Consider the following 19,410-nt stretch of genomic DNA (forward strand, 5'->3'; position numbering starts at 1 on the left):
ATCTTCTTTCAGACATTTCTCTGTATGACACAGCTAAAAACAAGTTTTTGCTAAAATCCCCCAAACAAACCCAACTTAAACAGGTAGCTCGTACCTGTCTATCGGTGTCTGAGGACTCCAGTTAATGTTCAAGACCAAGTATTGACAACTACAGTGGAAAGTTATTCTAGGTATTATATGCTCCTGTGTGCTGAAGTCCAGAATATTTTAGCATCCTTCTCCTCCGAGTTTTACAAAAACTTGTCTGTTCATAGGCAGGCATGAAAGGAAATGGTGGAATGACACTTGAGGACTGTGACCTTGTGCTCAGGAAGTGCTGTCCTCATCCTCTCTGCAAACAGGTGGAGAAAGCACTCTAAGGAAAATAAATTTTAAACTTTAACTGACATTCCAAAATATTTCATCCAGCTTGGACATGAAGCATCAATACAAAGGAGTAAGACTGGACATTTGAGTGAAAACTGTACTTCTCATCTTTGTGTGTGGACTATATGGAGATGGCTCTCTACTGACTGCAGGACTGACTCATGAGTTGGGCATAGATGAGCTCTGAAGGTCTATCACATGGAATGTGATCTGAGGACTAAAGCAAACTCAGCCAAAGATAGCTGGGAGGGTGCAGCACCTTTAAGTTCCCACTAAGGAAAAACATTTTGGAAGAGTGAAGAATTAATTAAACCCCACTTCCCTTGCTACCTATAAACAAGATAATTGTAAAGCAGCCTGTTTTCTAACAATGGTTGTTGCTGAAACACTTGATTATTTTTTCCCTTTCTAATTTCCATCTGGCTCAGCAGGGGTGAACTATGAGACCATTATGGAGTGCACTGAATGTCTGAAGAGGATGACACAGTGCTAAGAGCTCAGTAGAATTCCTTGTGGTGTCAGTGCACAGTACTGCAGGCGAAGCTGAACTGGTTGCACTAAGAGCTGAACTCTTAGGAATAGATGGGAGAGGTTTGTAGACTTTTGTCTTGAACCCTATTGTATAAGCACTAACAGTACTAGAAATCTTACAGGATTACTTACTGGACAGAAAGTTAAAGAAAGCACAAGACAGCGAGTATCAGCAATGTAAAAATGAATTGGAGTCACAGAATGAACTAGCTGATCATGTGAAATAAAAGAAAATCCCCACAAACCTTAATTCTGTGTTGACCAGGGCCTTATGCTGAAATTAAAAGTAAGAAATCAGAAGTAAAGACAGCCAGCCATACCTAGACTCTTTGGCTCCAGAAGATGTTTAACAATGTAGGAGGGAAGATAACTATATCTTAGTATGAGGCTGGGCCAACTTTATAAAAACAGCAACTGATTTTTTCTTTTTAATGCCTTAATATACATATCATTTATTTTTTACCCATTTAGGAGCAGTAGTTATTTCTATTTCTACAGGTCTGGTGACTGAAATCTATTTGATTCCTCCTGCTTGGTTCTCAGCTGTCATTCTACTGTATCAATTCTCTCTAGTTTTGAGGGAAGCAGATGGAGGTCCAAGTGACATGCGATGAGTCAGTGGCTCTACCTGGAATAGAAACAGTAATCACATAGCTGCTGCCAGATCTTTAAACTTATGTATACCTTACTGGGATTTTTCTTGGTGTGCATGGGTATTTTTTGCTTCGTTTTGTTTTGTTTGTTTGTTTGCTTTGATTGGTTGGTTGTGTTGTATGTAACTACTGTGTGAGGGTAATAATTTCCCTCTGTGCTGCCCAAACCCCTGCCAGTGTCACATAGTATACAGTTCACAGGATGAAAGTGCACTTTGTGGCATGTATTCAGCTGCTGCTTAATTCACAAATTTCCCATCTGCTAAATTCTGAGTTTCCTAGTTGGAGTTAGAGATGGGTATAATGTTTGTTGTTTTTCATAACACCAGAGACCTCCCCAGTGACACATGTTTTACAACAGGGCAGGCAGCAGTTTTGAAATTATTATCAGTGAACTCCTAATTACCTTTTGACCCATGTTGTATGCATCTTCATTTTACAGTTAATGTAACTAGAGATGCCTTTCTTGTTGCCCTGTCTCTTTTTACTGTTAGGTCCAACCCGGATTGGAAGCAGTATTTTTATGCTTCACAGAATCAAAGACTCCTTTAGGTTGGGAGGGTCTCATTGAGACTGAAAGAGAATTTGAGACATGAAAGTCAGAGACAGCCTTAGATACTCTCCTGAAATCCAGGGCTGTGATCTTGCTTTTTGTTGTTTTTCTCCCCTCTCAGATTCCTGAATGCTACCATTTCATAGTCATTGCAACTAGGGCTGCCTCTGACTTTCTCATCTCAGACACATTTTATCTTCTTGAAACTACAAGGTCTAGCAGATCATGTTTTCTTGTTAGCTTCTCAGTTACCAGGAAATTATCATCACTGAATTCAAGAAGTCTTCTAGATTTTCTGAGCCCTCCTGTATCATCCTTCTGGCAGATACAACAGTGGTTAGTCTTCCATGAGGAACAGGACCTGGGCACATGAGACTTCCTCCTGTTGTTTCGTCTGCATTTTCTTCCTGGTCAGGATGTCTAGGGTAGATACTCACAATACAAGGCCAAGCAATGTTGGTTTGGCTGCTAATCTTGATCCAGAAGCTGTTGTTTGGCTTCTAATTCATCCCAAGGCAGAGCTCCAAGTATTCCAGCTGTTTTCTCACATAGAGGGCAGGCAGCTCCATTCCCTCTCCTTTCCACCCAGTTGAACAGTGATTCTTCTTGCTGGTTTCCTTGCCAGTTCTGTTCTCTTGCTTCCCCCTCCTGTATGCTCCCTTCAGTGTTTTAGCTCATTGAGAGACTTCTGTCTTAGCCTGGAAGTTCTGCTGGTGAAATTCTGACCTTCTTGTATGACATTGTGGATTGTTCCTGGTTTTCTTAAAAATTCAGCCTCATCTCAGCTTGATGACTGCTTGCTAGGGAATTTTACTTAGCAATTACCCAAATAAGCCAAATTCTACTGTCCTGGTGCCTTGAGCCCTAACTCCACTGCTCACTGTCTCAGCTGTCCTCCAGATCCTTAATTCTGTCATTTGGTCACTGCAAACCAAATGTGCTGTAAATACTTGCTTTTCATCTGGGATGTTTCTACAAAAGACAGCTTGAGGAAAAGCTCTTCATGCGATTTTTCATGAGCTGCATAATTTAAATATTATTAAGCTGCTTACACGATAATCTAACATCACAGTTGACAAGTATACAACACTGATGTAGACTCTCTATGGAAAATTTGCTTTTGGCTTTTGCAGGGAATCAGTTTGCCTTTAAATGCATGTATTGTTGACACTAAATCCTCAGAGCAAAATGAAGAGTATTTTTAGAGTGTTGACAATAAAGGACTTTGTTTTATTTTTATTTTAGCAGCATAATCAATTGGATAACTAATGGCACTGGCCAATTTAATATGATTAATCTGATTAAAATCCTACAAATGCAGTGCTGTTGCCAGTCTCATGGGAACCAACATTTCAAAATACTGTATAGTATGTGTAGACATTTTAGGAGAAGAAAAAAAAAAACAAAGAGCAAATAATTCATCAGTCAGTTGGAAAGCATCTGATTAATACTCTTGAGTCCTGATTAGGATATGGAGGTGCAGTTTCTCTTTCCTGAAAAGTACGTAACTAAGGAGAACTGAGGATTAGTAATTTGAGGAATTGAGTAGCTTAGTGCAGAAAATTGGGATTGGTGCCAATATACTGAAAATCTGGGAGAGTGCCTTCATGTAAATGACTTTATAAATAAAGCAAGCCTTAAAATCAGTTTTATTTAATGCTTAGGGCAGTAAAACCTCTCTCTGAGACTGAAGTTTCAGACGGCTTTCACCTCAGTGAAAGCCAAGACAATGCTACTTCCATCCCTTCCTGTGCGACGGCACACATTTGAGTAACTAGTTAGAAGTGAAAGGAATCCAGGTTAGAGATGGTATTTTTGCATGGTGTTTTTTCTGTGTAGGAAAATTCATTGATCCTATCTCCACCACCAATGGCTATCCAAGCATTGGGGCAGGGAAGTACAACTAAGAGTGAAGAAGAAGCCAAAGCAGCTTTGCAGAGCAGCTCAGAGAGCAGCTGTAAAAGTATAGTTCTGGAGTGGGATTTACAGTCCCAATGTAAAGGCAATAAAAACTAAAGGATCTTCTGAAAGATCACAGGACACATGTAACACTGCCCTTAGTCAAGGCAATTTTCATGTGTTCTAGTCAGAGGAGGCCAGGATGAAATGAGTTAGCAGTGTGTTTGGTAGCTGGGTACAAATATTCTACAGTGTCATATCAGAGTGGCAGATGCAGCTCAGATCTATTGCCAGGGTTGCACCAACCCTTCTCAAATGACTGTGACACCCAAGCATCTCTGGGTTGGCATCTAGTAGCCTATCTGCTCTCTTATATTTGCTATGTAAGTTTATTAATATTTTCACAGTATTAAAATACCACAGGAGCTCAGCATCCACTCAACTGTTTCAGTATTACCTTGCCTCTGTTCACCTATTAACTTGGGAGAAAAAAAAAAAAAAAAAAAGAAAAAAAATTAGCATTCACAACATTTTAAAAAGCAAGGAAAGCCATTTTTGACTCCCCAGCTTTCCCTGGTTTGCTACAGCTTGCTACAGAATGTTGAGGTGCTGTTGTGAAGTTTGTTCAGCATGGTGACTTCTGAAAGGGGCAGATGGAGCCTTGCTGGAAGAAGCATGGAGTTGGTTTGTTGAGTTGTTGTCTGGGTTTTGGATTTTTTTTACATGTCCCTGTGCTTCTGAAATATTCATTTTTGGTCCATCTTGAAAGGTCAGCCAAAGTACACAGAGCAGTTCTTTTGCACACAGTTTCATTTCCCCTTGTGCTTTTTAGAGACAGCTGTGTCACACCGCGAAGGATAAAGTTAAAACATCTAAGTGATCCATACTTGATGATCACTAATGCAGATTGCCTAAGTCTGTTGTGTCCTGAATTTATTGCAACTGATATGACATATGCTAGAAGGGACTATTGAGGGCTGAGGGATCCTAAACCCATGGGTTGTTGGCCAAGCAGTATTTTCTTCTGAAGCTTTAATTTTTGGAGTCATTGTAAAGTCTTAACTGTGTCAACTGAAAGTCCTCATGAATATTTTTCCATTTAGTAACAAGCGAACAGCTGTTTGTTACTGGTAAGTTTTCATAGTTTCACAACTTAGACAATTTCAGTCCAAGAGGAATGGAAATTCAGTGTGTTTTCGTGTGTGAAACAGGCATTGTTCCTATGCATTTATTCCTCCTTCTACAAATATGGCTGCTTTTTTGTTTCTTTTTCTTAATGCCTCTACTGTGTAGTAAGAGTAATTTTCCACTAAAATAAACTTGTATTTAGCCAGATATGCTCTACATCCAGCTGGACAAACTGTGAAGTCTAGGTCTGTGACACTACTGCCCAAAGATAAAGTGTGGCATTTTCTTACCTACAGCTTTTTGTAGGGGTGGTTTTACCTCTTGCAGAGCTAATCATAGGTGCTGTTATCAGAACAGCATAAAGTGTAGAGGTCCAGAAGGCTTGGCTTTTCTGAAGACAGTGTTGATAAATGAGGTGCTTCAGGACACAAATAGAAACCAGTGTCAGTAAAGCAGCACTCCTATAGAGGAGTAAATTATGGGACAGATGTAACTCCTTTCCTCTTGCCACCTACAAAAAGAGTCTGTGGCAAGAAGGGGGTGATAGTGAGAAACTGACCAGAGGGAATTCCTGGGACAGAAGATCAGTTGTTTGGAAGTTTTGGTGCACAGCAAGTCTTGCCATTGTTCCTGGTATGAGCAACAATGCAGATGATGAGAAGGTTTTTCTTCTTTGTGGTAATGGTGCTGAATCTTGCTAATTTTCAGTATGATAAAATAGCTCTGGCTGGTGGCTTCTAATCAGAATTAAGGCCTTCACAGGTAATGAGACAAATGACACTACAGCACAAAGTAGGATGCAACACCATGCCATGCAGTAAGAAAATCTTTCAAGAAATATGGCAAGTGCCTTCAGTTAAGGTTCCTGATGATATGGTATAGGTGAAATCAAGTACTGGTTTAACAAAATGAACCTTTTCCATATTTTGCCTGTTATATGCCTTACTTAATCACATAAACCTTGACCAAATAGTTACAGAACCAGTAGGTTTGCATCAGGAGACACTGAATGCTAAGAGATAAACGTGCTGGCTAATCACAGGACTCTCCAGATGGATGTGTTTTATCTGAATGGCTTTGTAGTTTTTCACTTATTTATACCAGGAATGGCTTTTAGATCTGCTAGGGTATAGTAATTTACTGAACTACAAAATAATTTATCCTCCTGCTTGCTTTCAGCTAATTAAACATCTTAAGGTATCTCAGGATAGTATGAACATCTGCTCCCTGAAGATCATCTCTTCTCAGACAGTAATTGTAGAGCTAATGAATGGAGTGGAGAATGGAGCTTGGGAAACAAGGGACAGCTCTGCCTTCCTCTGCTCTCACCTTAGTACACTTCTTTCCCTAGACTGACTTCCTAACATACCCTACAGCAAACTTTCCAGATGCAACAGTCCATTTTCTTTAGAAAAGGATAGAAAAATCAGATAGTGGCTCTGAGACTTGAACAGCTTGCTTTAACAATTGGTGTTAGCAGATCATCAGAAGCAGATAGTCCTGCCTCCTTTTCCACCCACTCTGAACCCTATAGCACAACACGTGAAACAGATCTCCAGCATTCACCAGTGTTATCGTGGGGAGATCTCCTATAATTTCTCATAATTTGAGTGAAATAGTTTACTCTTCTGGTATGCTTTTCAGTTTGCTATTTTTAGTGATAGAAGTGACACCTAATTTGCACTTGTTAAAACAGGCTTACAAAAGTGTGTTGTAAATAAATCTTGGGAGGAATATAAATTAGCAGGTTCAGGGTAAAATAACTTCCCTTTTGTGGGTCAGAATGAAAATAATGTCGGGGGGAGACTGTTCCACTTCTCTGTGTTGGAGGATCCTTGTACCTTCTTAACTAGTATTGGATGCTGGCTACAGTGGAGGCAGGAATTTAAATGGACACCAAGCTTAGCATGACACCCCTCTTGTTCTAAAACAGCCAGATTAATGTTAACTCTTGGGTCTCTCCTAGATTACAGATGTGAAAAAACAAACAAATATTGGCATATTGAGCAATGGAAATAGCTGCAGATGAATTAGACCTTTGTGGCTTCTGCAAGAAATATGTATATAGGTAATGTAATCCTACTGAGAATGTGCAGAGGACAGGATGGGAGAAAAGCTTGGTTTTGGCTGCAGCAAAATGAAATTTAGTAGGCTTAATAGGTATCATATGTGGTCTGCTGCAATGGTAGCTGCTACAGTTTTATGACATGAATAATGGTTTTCTGTCTAAACTCCAGGGGAGCAAATAAGACAGTTTAGTCCCTGCCCAGCACTTGTTTTTTATCACATATCCTCTCCTATATCCTCAACCAAATGTTTGGGAAAAGCCTTTCTGTGAGGGGGATATCTGTTATGTTAAAGATTAGTGTTCTGTGTGAGAACAGTGTTTTTATTTCTCCCTTTTTGTATTTACAGGAAGAATTCTTGTTCTTTAATCCTGACTTCAGTCAGTTTTTAATCGTATTCCTTCTTCAAATTCTGTCTGCAAAGACTGCTTGTCATAAAGATACCTATTTTCTGCAGTATCAACATAGATTCAGCAGTAGGTGTCAGTTCAATATTGGGTGAAGTGTTTAAATCTCTCCCCAAGCCTTTTCCTTCTTCATTTCATGGAGAGTCAAAGTCTAGCAAGTGAAAGGTAATCACTATGGTTACAGCATCCAGTTCTAGCAACAAATCCAAGATTTAAGTCTTAATGCTTGTAGCAAAATATATATATTTGAGACACCCCCAGACATTTGGGATCATGTTTGCAAGTGTTAAAACAGACATTGACAGTTTGAGATAATTCCATTGCAATGCTTTGCTTGCAAGACAGTGGTCTGCTATTATAAGTGGATTGCTTACATAAGAGGTGAAAGAATACTTACTAGTTTGAAATGCAGCTCAAAGCAATATTGGGTTTTCAAACTCAGAAATCTAAGATTTAATCACTGCCTGATTTGAAGCCTGTGTCAACACTGTCAGCCAAAAGAAAGATTGAAACTTGGATCCTTCCCAGCCGCAAAATATTACGAAGACATCACTCTAAGCCATTTTTAGGCATTAGGAGAGCTATGGACATTATGAAGCACTAGGGTTTTGCAATCCTACAGCAGATGACTTTATGGCCCAGGTGGCTGGTATTTTGTGTGTTAAGGTCCCTCACTTCAATTAGTAACTAATTTCAAACCATCTGTTTTCAGATGGCAAAAAATTGCCAATCTACCACAGCTCTCTCTAATAGATAGGTATCCATCCATAAACCAAATTAACAACCCAAGACAAGAATCACCCAGAGAGATTTGTTGAGATGATATTGGTGCCTGAGTACTGTTAGTGCAGGACTAGTGGCTCTTTACAGAAACAAGTCTAATGGGAAAATCTAGACAAATAATACTTTTGAGCTGGAAAATGTCTCTTCTGACTGTGGCTCAGGCATAGGAATCAATCTGGATAGAGAATGTCTAATCTGGACCATTCTATACTTCAGGATAGGATACAGGATTGTGCTTTATGCTTAATGGATGGGGAAAAAAGGTGTAGAGTTCCCTGAGAAGTGAATTTCTAACCTGACTGCTAACTAATGTAGGGCAAGATATTCTATGTCCCAAATCATGACAATGTGCGTTTTGTTACTGAATTCTCAGAATGCACTACTTGCTAATCTCAAAGAGCTCATTAGCCTACCATTTTTCATAACATCTTACAGTATATTTGTTCATTCTGGAGAAAGGACTTTGGGATGATGCAATCTCAGCCCTTCGTATATGAAGGGAGCCTACAAGGAAGAGGCTTGGAGAGAGGCTTTTTACAAAAGCATGTAGTGACAGGACAAGGGAGAATGGGTTCAAATTGAAAGAAAGTAAGTTCAGATGTTATCAAAAAATTCTTTACTGTGAGGCTGGTGAGGTACTGGAACAGGCTGCCCAGAGAAGCTGTGGATGCCCCATCTCTGGCAGTGTTCAAGGCAAAGTTGGATATGGCTTTTAGCTACCTGTCCTAGTGAGTGGTGTTCCCACACAATTCAGAGGTGTTGGAACTAAATAATCTTTGATGCCACTTCCAACCCAAGCCATTTTATGCTTTTATGACTTATTCTCTAGATACTTTTTCATAATGAAATGCAAAACTAGAGTTTTTATTTAAATATTTAAGCAAATCTCATTCAGCTGTAAATAGCATACTGTATTTTTTCATTTGATATATGACCTTTTCAACTTTATGGTACTTTTTTTTGAGTCTTTAAGGAAATGTAAATCTTATATAATGTTTAACTGCAAGTAACTTCTCTATTTAGTGACTCATCTTAATTGTGGTTTATTTTTGTCCCGAATCTATTAAATATAATTTTAGATGTAGAATATTCTCTGTCAAGTCTTTGAACTTTATACCTAAGTCAACTGTATCACAAGTAGCTAGTACATATTTACCATGGGATTTGCTTGTTTGTTTTGTACATAAATTATGATGTGGTAGCTGCTCCTGCTCTCACTTGAATTTTAGATTGAGGATGTTTAAAAGGATGCATTGTTTCAGATTAAGTTTCATTTGTATATGAGGTCTAATATTAATTGATAACTCCTTTTACCCTGGAGTTTGTTTTGTTTTGCTTAGAGGAATCTCAGGAATTATGTAAATTGTGTGGTGGGTTTTTTTTGTTTGCTAGTTGTTTTAATACCATAAGGGGAAAAAAATTAGAAACAGCTGGTGATGAAATAAAATGCAACATATGCTTAGAACTGTAGATCAATGTCACTTGTTTGTTCTGTGGCTGGTTCTCTAGATAAAAGAAATCTGGTGGACCTTGGCTATCTAATGTTCAGTAAAACATCTTTGATTACATGATGTAAACAGAAGAATATGGGAATTAGAACAAAAGAAATGTTATGGTTTAACCCCAGCTGGCAACTAAGCACCCTACAGCCACTTCGTTACTCCCCCACCTGTCCCAGAAGGATGGGGGCAAGATAATTGAAAGGGCAAAAGTGAGAAAGCTCATGAGATAAGAACAGTTTAATAACAGAAACAAAACTGCATTAGTAATAAATCATAGTGAAAATCTAAATCAAAAAGAGAAAGAGAGAAAAAACCCAAGGAAGACAAGTGATGAAGATGAAAGCAATTGCTCAGCACTAGCTGATCACTGCTCAGCCAGGGCCTCAGCAGTGGCAGCCTGGCCACTTTTGCCCTGGTTTACTGTGGAGCACCACGGCACCATATGGTATGGAACATCCCTTGGGTCAGTTGGGGTCAGCTGTCCTGGCTGTGCCCCTTCCCAACTCCTTGTGCATCTCCAGCCTCCCCACCGGTGGTGTGGTACGAGGAGCTGAGGTGGCCTTGCCTCTCTCTAAGCACTGCTCAGCAATAACCAGAACACCCCTGTGTGATCAGCACCATGGCCAGCACAAACCCGAAACACAGCCCCATACTGCACAACTGTGAAGAGAATTAAGTCCACTCCAGCCAAACCCAGAAAAAATAGCAGAATGGTTAGATTATGGTTCAAGGGGGCTGTGCTCATTTTGTCTGAATGTGAACACAGAAGGAATGTGCCAAGGGGGATTACAGGCAGAAATACTAAAGGATGAGATTTGGGACTAATTTTTATTTTCTCTTATATTTTCTCTGCCACTAGAAAAATCAAAATGTAACAATGAAATTTTCAGCTGATATTAAAGTAATGAGCCATTGTTACCATCAGAGACTATCAGAATATCACAATGATCATCTAAAGTGCTGGGGTAGTAGCTGGGATTATGTTCAATACTGAAAAGACATAGACTAGGAGACCAATTATAAGGAATTATTTTATAAGATGAGACCTTGTTGGGAACGGGATGAAAAAAAAGATGAAAGAAATGAATACTTATCTATCTGACATGTCACTTGAGCATCAGGAAACAGCGGCATCAGAAGGAAGCACGAGGTCTTTGGGGTTTGTTAGGTCAGCAGACAAATGGAAAACAAAAAGAATTTTGGATCACCCAACAGTAAATACTTATTAAAAGTTCCTTGGAAATATTTTCAATCAAATGACCCCTCATATTTGTTTTGTTTTGCTTTTTAAAAACTACTTTATTAAATAATTAAGTATAGATGAATATAATATAAAATATAATCTTAAAAATTAATATATTAGGCTGTTGACACAGTATTTTTTTAACACTGGAGAGGTCAAAATTCATAAATTGTGAGAAGAATTAATGAATAATTTTTAAAAAAGTATTTCTGTTGTGAAAGCCCTCCCCGAAGTTCCACTTAAATGATTCAAAGTGCGTGGGTGTTCAGCCTCTTTTTAAGGTACACCTACCAGTTTTTATATGAATTACAGAATCATGCAAGTTGGACAAAAGCTCCAGAAAACCTCCTCCAGATCACAGCATACCCAAGGAGATCTTGGGGCCTTTTGTCTCTCATCTAATCCCTATGACAAAAGTTAAATACAAAAAAGCTCATGCACTGAACTAAAAATTTCATTAGAGCTGATTATTAATGATATTACACAATGACACTGACTTTTAAATTCTTCTTATGTATTCCTGCAGGATGCTTTAACATTTGTTTTTGAACAGGAAATGTCTCATTGTTTAAAAGCATGTTAAAGTAGAATTATGTGTGATAACATAAGATAACATATGATTAAAAGTGTCAACTGTATTGTAATTATCTGTAGAATGATTTTTCCTCCACTCCACAATGAACTTTATATTTAAAATTTTGGCTGAAATGCTTGATTTTAAACATGTACACAAGAAAATCAAGTAGATCAAGGGGCTTCTGTAATTTGCTAAATCTTCTTCACTTAGAGATGAAGGGTAAGTTCTCACAGGCATGTGTTGAGTTGGTGATTTTAAACGCTGACCTGGTGGGGAAAAACTGTCTCCCATTCAGGTGTAGGTAAGCCAGAAAATTACTTTAATTCACATATGGTATTATCTGAGGTCATCTCCTGCATTATTTTACCCTGTAATATTCTAGTAATAGCACCTATGTGTGTCTATGTTGTTTTTCTTTTTAACTTAAAGTATTTGGGAAAAATACTGAGAATTAATTTTTTTTTAGCCATAAAATACTGTCATGCCTCAGCAGAAAAATGACAGAAATGGAGCTCATGAAGAATTAATCTAGAACATTTTACTGTGATTGAGTTCTTATTAATAAAGAAGAAAATAATAGTGAGAGCTTTGAGTCACTTTAAGTAACAGCTAATAGAAGTCAGATGTGTTTTACTTTGTTTTAGATTCTTGTTGAATTCCAAAGTCTGAAGAAAACTGAGGGATGAGGAGGAAAGGAAAGAAAACTTTGTAGTATACTTCTACCAAAGAAGTGTTGGGAATCAAATATTGTATTTGCATGCTTATAGAGATTAACAGGTGATTTGCAAATATATCAAGCGTTCTTTTTAGCTGGTGTTTGCAAATAATATTTCTTTCTGGCCAATGTACAGTGTATAAAGGAATAAGAGTGCAGCTCTATCGTAAGTCTATAGGAATGCTTTTGTGTGTATCTTGGCGCAAGAATTGGCTTCCAGCTAAGCCTTTTGTAATCACCTGAAAGCTTAGATAGAGGAAGATCTGACATTTGATTTTAGAATACTAGTTAATTTCCCTTTCTTTTCTCTAACGTATATCATATTTCTTTAATAAAAAAGAAACATTTCCCTAACAGAAGACACTGATTTTAAGATAAAGGAACTTAATATAAGCCACAGGGACTAAGAGAGTGTTTGCATTTATTCCTCATCTGTTTGGAAATATTATTTAATATCAACTTTAACTTTGATGTGGCTGTTTTGTGTGGCTATGACAAGATACTTCCTATTCAAGCTGTGGTGCTCCTGGCTCTCTTTATCTCCTGAGTGTATGCTGTAAAGCCACTAAGGAATCAAAATAAAACTGGAGCCTGTATGAATTCTGATCACAGTGCATCCTGCCTCTTGAATTTTTCTGTAAACACTGCTTTGGTTAAGTCAACAGACAGCCTGGCTGTTGCCCAGGCTTACTGAGCTTCTTCAGACAGCAAAGAAAGGTTACAGGAGGGTGTGGTGGTTAAGGCAATTTAACATTTGTATGGGAAAAAGAAGGCAGTCCTCTCATGGGCTCTAGTGCACTTTGTGTCAAGGTCAAATGGCATTTTTTCATCATTCTAAATAATTTAGTATAAATGCTGGTTACGTCACACCAAATTTTAATGTACTCCAAATAAAAATTCATATTGGGATCTGGCAGTGGAGATACTGGGGGAAGAAGAAGACAGAATTGCAGAAAAGAAAAAGAAAGATCTTATTTCAGTCCTGGGAAAATCTGGAAGAAGAAATCACAGGAGAAAATAAGAAGCCTTATTGTAAATTTATCAAGGTGTTAGTGTCATAAAAGAATTGTTTCTGAGCCTTTTGATTTTTTCACTTGGTTAGTTTAAAATATTGAATTGCTCTGTTAGAACTTCACAAGCTCTTATATATACTTCAGATATGTATGAACACACAATTTGATCATCTGAACTTTGGCACTAGTTTTCTCAGGTACCTTTTGCAACTTTTTCATTGCAGTGTCCTCTCAGGAAGAATATTCAGCTTGATCTAGAACAAAGCTTTTGTCTGTTGCCATTCAATCATACTTTAGTGAGAGTGCCATTCCTTTGTTTCCTTAACTGAATTTAGATGCAGTGGGATGGAGGTCTGGGTCCGTTTCTTGAAAGGAGTTAGTATTTCTGATGGATAAGTAGTATTTTTGTTTTATTATTTATGATCTTAGCCATGCTTAGCACAACTGTGCTAGAGGTCTAACACACTCTCTGAAGGTTTGTAACATATATTCTAAAGTGGAAAGACATAGTTAACATAGCCAGCAGCAAAGCTAGGAAATTATAAAAAAGTAACATAGGATTCACAGAACTCCTTAAGCAATGAAAGCAGCATATGACCTTTCCACAGGAAAATTGGTAAGGTATTGACTGCCTTTGGAAATCAATGCTCTTTTCTGACAAATGCATTAATTTGTAATGGCTGTATAGTATCAGCTGCAGGCAATCTCCCTGATCACATTAACACAACTCCTATATTTCACAGGCGCTGGAATCTGTTTTTTGATACTGGTCTGGATCAATGCTATAATGAAAGAAACCTAAAATCCTTCCCTTAGCTGCTGCTTTCCACTGTGAGTGGCCACGTAATTTTTTCTCCTACAGTGGTGAGGAAATTTTGAAAATGCTTGTTAAGAGATACAAAATAGGTAGACTATTTGGGGACATTAATGGAGAATTCAGCACTAAATTCTGTGATTATACATGCTAGCCACTTGACCATTCTTCTGAATTTTCTTCATGTTCTTTTATTTCTCTATCAAGTTAAGTAAATTAGCATGTAATTGCTACTTCTGCTTGTACATATGAAACTTTCAACCTCCTATTTTTCAACTGAAGCAGGTTAATTAGCTGATCCTAAAGTTCAAATACCCTCATTAGTATGAGGTTCATTAGCTATCAAGTATTACTGAATAATGATCCCACCAAGAAAATCTGTAATATTATCAAGTGAAAGCAGCAGAATTTTCTGAATGTTTTGTTCACAAGAACTTACATGTTAACGAGCACAGACTTATGTCTGACAAGGACCTTTAAAGGAAATAAGAGAATCATACTAAATTCAGAGATATGCTTTTGATGTCTGTTTTGCTGTATTTCAGATAAATTAAAAAGTCTGTGCATACAGCTTTGACTATTCCGACAACCTGAATTCTGAAGCAATTGGCCTGAATTTCTGCAATTGTTTCCGTTTTTGTTATTTGCTTATTGTGTACCACATAATTGGTTTTCATTTCTTTGTAAAACTGATGTCTTTTATGTAACAAAGTTCACTTGTGAACTGACTAGTTTTGAACACACTAGAGGAATATGCCCATTATCTTACAGAGGAATGTTTCCTATTACTTTCAATCATGGGAATGTGTTTACAAAAACAGTATTTGAAGAGGCTTTGTTCTGGAGTAAAATAATGTTTCACCCCTTGCAACAGGCAACCATATCAGATCCACCATGGTTTAGGATTTTAACCTAAAACATGGCTCAAATACCAAAAATGTGCCTTTTTATGAGTGTGCCACACATGAAGAAAAAGAAAATTCTCACCATTTTCTCACTATATTAAAAACACACTTGCCAGAGATACTCATTCAGTGATGACTATCAGAATTACTACAAGATAAAGTTTTTTTTATAAGTATTTTTTGATCCTAAGAGTTTTATTTTGTCTGAATTCCTTTTCTTTCATTTTTGCTTCCAAATTCCTCTCTTATAGGACAGCCTAGTTTTCCCTTTTAGCATTTTACTATGTGAAAATAAAAATATTCATTTATCACAGGAATAACTGTCTACTGATTACAGAAATGACTAGTATGAAAGGGTGTATCAAGCTCATTTATATAATCTGTTTTTTAATGGACTTGATATAAGGTATTTTAGAAGATGAAGGAAGATGTACAGAGAAATGATGGGTCAAGCTTAACTAATTTTGAAATGAATCCATAAGAAACGTGATCTCTTTCCATAGAGAAAAGAGGCAAGTTATTTGCTACTCAGTTAAACCCTTTCTGTTGCAAGTATCACTGATCATGAAAACTCACAGATCACCTTGCTTGTCAACATCAGTGACACAAGACTGGACCTTTAAAGCATGAGGGTTACTTCAACATATTTTTTCATAGTTCCCTAACATTATGATATACTCTTCAGCTCTTTCTAGTTAGTATGTCTTTGTTTCCTTTTTTTCTCTCTCTAAGGCAAGTCTAAAGCTTACAATCTGTTAGATGTTTTAAAACTCAGTTTTCTTATATGAGCCTTGTACTTTTCACAGAAGCTGGAAGATGCTGCATGAAAAGGGTGTCTTGTAGCAGTTTTTTCCACTTGCACAAGAATCTGCATCAGAATATGGAATTCAAGAGAATGAGGTTTCCGTCACATTTTCCTTACTCACTTTCTTCACGGTATTCAACGTATTTCAGCAGTCATTGTTAGCTGTAGTGGATATTTAGTTTATTTAGTGGATATTCAATGTAATTTCTCTTGCATATGAAAGTAGAAACAATTTCTGTTTGTTTTACCGTAAGTCAAGTTTATGTGATGCATGTTCAGACACCTAGTCCTTCCTGCTTCTTATGTCTTCCTAATTCCAGCATCATCTTAATGGGAAACATTATTATATGTACATAAAATGGAGTCCACAGCCTGGCCCACAGCTGATTCCAGGTAACACTGAATGAACAAATACTAATCTCCAGAGCTCTAATGGTCAGAAGCCTTAAGTTTTGCCTTTTTGTGTCCTACTGTCACTGGTTCAGCCTACATTGAGAAGATGTTCTCTGCTGTACCCTGATCAGACCTGGTATATCAGGCATCCCAGCAAGAAGACGTATTCAAACAGCCAGTGGCATCAATTTACCCAAATCTCTAAGTTTTCTCTGGGAGGAAGACATGGTGAACTGTGGAAATAAAGGATCAGCATGATCTTTTTGCAGCACAAGCTGGTGGTGAAGGCCACTCGTGCTCTGGAAAGCAGGGTGAGCAACAGGGTGTCGATGACCCTCAGGCAGGTCTGTGCAGCTCTGGTGCTGACAGTGAACACATCACACCTGTGATCTGTTGGAAGGTGTGCTGTAGGGTTACTATGTGAGAAGTCCTTGGTACAGGGGCATGACCCCAGCCTGCTTTTGTAGGCTTCTAGATCACCTCACCTAATGATGGTGGATTCAGGCTTGGAGTTAATTTTTTTTTGAGTAGACTAGAGTATTTTCATGATTTGATCAGCATAAGATAGGAAAACATATTTCTATTTGATGAATGCCATAATGGAATCTGAGTATTTGAACTGAACAGTTTTGTGGTTTTCCTAGAGGAAGTGAGTAACTTGTTTTCATGTTCTTAGGTCCTCATATGGCATTTGAGGAGTCCCAATGACATCTTTGTTTTTAAAATATTTTAAAGCTTTTTGTAAGAGTTCTAACTTTTCTTCAGCAACACACAAATTAGTTGGTGAATAACATTTTCTTTTGGCTTATGACTAGACTTTGTCTTAAATAATAATGTTTAAAGCAAGGTAACAAATGTTGGCCTTTTGTTTTCTCTTCTTGTGTTTTTCTTGCTTTGCTATCTCTCACATTTATTCTTCCTCTTCTGTCATTTCTAGCTGGATTCAGATAATAAAAATGTGCCCAAGACATCTATCTCTATGTCATGTTTTTTTTTCACCTTTCTGAGTTTATATCAAGCTATTTCTTGGTATGAATCTTCAGGGATTTCTTGGTCAGCTGTCTGAGAGTCACAGAAATCGTATGGGAATTTCTCCTTCACTTTGATCCTAGAAAATGCTAGGGTGGTGCTGGGTGAGAAATGCTTTCTGAAACTCAGGTACAGGAATACATACTCTCTCCTAGAAGTTCAGAACATTAAAACATCTAGTGATGGTCAATAGAGAAGTAGCTGTTATTTAATTTCTTTTTACATTAAAGCCTAAGAGTATAATTACACTTGCCATGGTGAACTGGTCTTTCGTGTTCAGTACTTAACAGCTTGCATTACTGTTTTTAGTTTGCATTTAATTATCATCAGCCTCTGATGATGGTAGGACAAACTGTCTCTCCAACTACATGGCAGGAGAGTTCTGTGTTTTTGTTTTCCTGTCTCATGTATCTTTGGCAAACTACCAAGGAAAGACCATTTTTGTTCGCTTGTTTGTCCACTGTAAGTAGACCACAAATAGTCGATTAAAATCCTGTGTCTGTGTAGGTTGGGGAAGGAGGCTTGAATTAGAAAAGAGTTATGTAGCCACCTGAGATGAAGCATCCATGGAAACAGGCAAATAAGTAAAAAGAAGCTCTGCTATGTCTGTTTAAGAATAATACTTACTATTGCATCTGTATGAGATTTGTCAAATCAACACTACATGTAGGTTCTGGTCCAGGGACTGCTATGGAAGGACCAGTTTATAAAGAAACTTATAATATGGACAAGAACTGGAAAGACTGTGCCTTCTTCCCTGACAGATGGCTCCAGCAGTGACACACACTATCTGGTCCTTTGTGGGAAACCAAGATGTACGTGCATCAGAACCTTGTATTAGCACATGGTTCACTTCATCATGAACACACACATCACTTCATGAACATGTCACCAGAAGGAAAACTAGACACGTCAAGTACCTCATTAGTAAGGTCTCAATGAGTGTTAATTGATTTAGGACGTTTCTCTTAACTAACTGTTGGGTTTGTATTTGTGCTACTAAACTTTTAGTAGTTTACTTGAAAGCATAAACTTTAACCCTTGAATAAACAAGTACACAACAAAAAAGGAGTTTAAAAGGATGATTAGAACCAGATCATGAAGTCTAAAGGACTGCATGGCACTGTAACTTTCACAAAAGCTTTAATGTAAAATATGTTACCTGTCCTGCTGAGTGGCAGATTTTAAAACAAGTGCTCTGTAAATGCACTCTGCTCAGCGCTAAAGAGATTTGAGTTAAAATCCTAAGATAAATATCTTTGAAATGTACTTATAAATATTGTGCCACAAAAATGGGAAAATAATTTAAAAAAAAAGAAAAACATGCTCAGAAATTAAATTGGCCCATGTGAATGAATGCTATTACTTTGTCTATTTTACAAAACATGACTAGCTAATCCTTTAATTAGCATTTTTAGTTTAGACTGCCAGTCCAGTTATACTGAGGATATTATTTCTCCAGAGGACAGCTTTCTGAGAAAAACCTCATGGGCAATTGCTTTGTAAATCTGACATATGATGCAAACAGAGTTTGGGACAAACTCTTCAAGGCTTCTGTGGTTTGGAAAGGAAAAAGTCAAAAAACAATCCCTGAAAAATGTCCTGATAGACCTTTGTTTTGTTTAGGTGTCTTTTCTTTGACACATTATGGAGCATCATGCAGACTTTTATCAAGTTCTCAACTATTTCTAACTTCCACGATCATTAAGAGGTCTAAAGTAACATTCTACACCCAGGACTTTTAAAAACCAGGCACAAGCCCCAGGTATATGCCACATGCTGAAACACTCCCAAAGAGCAGGTCTGTGGGTTCTAGAAGTTTTTTAAAAAAATCAGGCCACTTATCTGAATATGTAACTAAGAAGAATTTGGAAACAAGGAGAAATTAAAATCATTCTAGCCCTAGAATGCAGTCAGAATTAAAAAAAATATGGTTTATTGGCAGCTAAATGCACTGTGCCATGCTTTACTGTTCTAATTTTTATGTGCTATTTAGCCAATATTTACTATTTTACCTATTTACAACAT

The 19,410-nt window shown here is 37.6% G+C and overlaps 1 protein-coding gene across 11 annotated transcripts in view; it reads right to left on the bottom strand.

Annotated features, from left to right (window-relative positions):
* GABRB1 (gamma-aminobutyric acid type A receptor subunit beta1) overlaps positions 1–19,410 on the bottom strand; it is a 120,617-nt gene that overhangs the window by 68,175 nt on the left and 33,032 nt on the right. The window contains exons 2-3 of one of the 11 annotated variants that reach the window (XM_019006375.2): positions 5,421–11,040; positions 95–1,525 (exon numbers count right to left, since the gene is read on the bottom strand). The exons of 7 other annotated variants lie outside the window; for them this stretch is intronic. The gene's annotated coding sequence lies outside the window, so the exon portion shown is untranslated. Of the gene's footprint in view, positions 1–94; positions 11,041–19,410 lie in introns of all 11 variants that reach the window. 3 more of the 11 variants (XM_015624493.3, XM_019006378.2, XM_019006376.2) reach the window with 3 other exon arrangements.

The sequence above is a fragment of the Parus major genome, chromosome 4 (assembly GCF_001522545.3).
Source record: "Parus major isolate Abel chromosome 4, Parus_major1.1, whole genome shotgun sequence".
Classification (NCBI taxonomy): Eukaryota; Metazoa; Chordata; class Aves; order Passeriformes; family Paridae; genus Parus; species Parus major.